Source organism: Aulostomus chinensis, chromosome 5 (genome assembly GCF_037954235.1).
Source record: "Aulostomus chinensis isolate RoL2024-O1b breed Wild chromosome 5, RoL_Achi_v1.0, whole genome shotgun sequence".
Classification (NCBI taxonomy): domain Eukaryota; kingdom Metazoa; phylum Chordata; class Actinopteri; order Syngnathiformes; family Aulostomidae; genus Aulostomus; species Aulostomus chinensis.
The window spans coordinates 9,017,789-9,018,337 of record NC_141324.1 but is presented as its reverse complement, the minus strand read 5'-3'; the positions used below and the strand labels follow the sequence as shown (position 1 = coordinate 9,018,337).

The 549-nt window shown below is 44.8% G+C and overlaps 1 non-coding gene across 1 annotated transcript; it reads right to left on the bottom strand.

Moving 5' to 3' along the window:
* Nucleotides 1-251: 251 nt before the first annotated feature.
* trnat-agu (transfer RNA threonine (anticodon AGU)) lies at nucleotides 252-325 on the bottom strand. The gene has a single exon. It is a non-coding gene; the product is annotated as a tRNA-Thr (tRNA).
* Nucleotides 326-549: the final 224 nt, after the last annotated feature.

The window sequence follows — 549 nt, the reverse complement described above, 5'->3', positions numbered from 1 at the left end:
GGCTGAAAGCCATGGACACTCTGTGTACACAAGTGTTTTATTTCTCATTTGTGGTTCTCAATTGTCAGGTGGGCTCGGCAAGACTGCTGGGGTGTTGTTAGGCTTTGAAAAATGTCAGGCAGCAACGTGCCATGAGACTTGATAAACATTTATCAAATAGCACTTGGAGCACTACATTTAAATCCCAGTGCTCAATGCAGTCTAGTCAGCTTCAACACATGGAACCCGACAGAGACATGCTTGAAGACGAAAGGCACTGCTGGGATTTGAACCCAGGATCTCCTGTTTACTAGACAGGCACTTTGACCAACTAAGCCACAGCGCCTACAGAGCTCCCACATTGAATCTCCAATTCTTTCAACTTTGGTAGGACGGCAGCTAGGACAAGTGAAACCTACCCGTACCTTTTCAGTCTTGTCTGGCATGGAAAATTTGCCAACGAAACTGTTGCTCTGACCTCTTTAAAGGAAGCGGTAGCTAAAAAGACAGCAATGTTGAGGCTTTTTGAGGGAAATGATAGAAAAAAGAGCCCTCCTATAAGAATTAGGA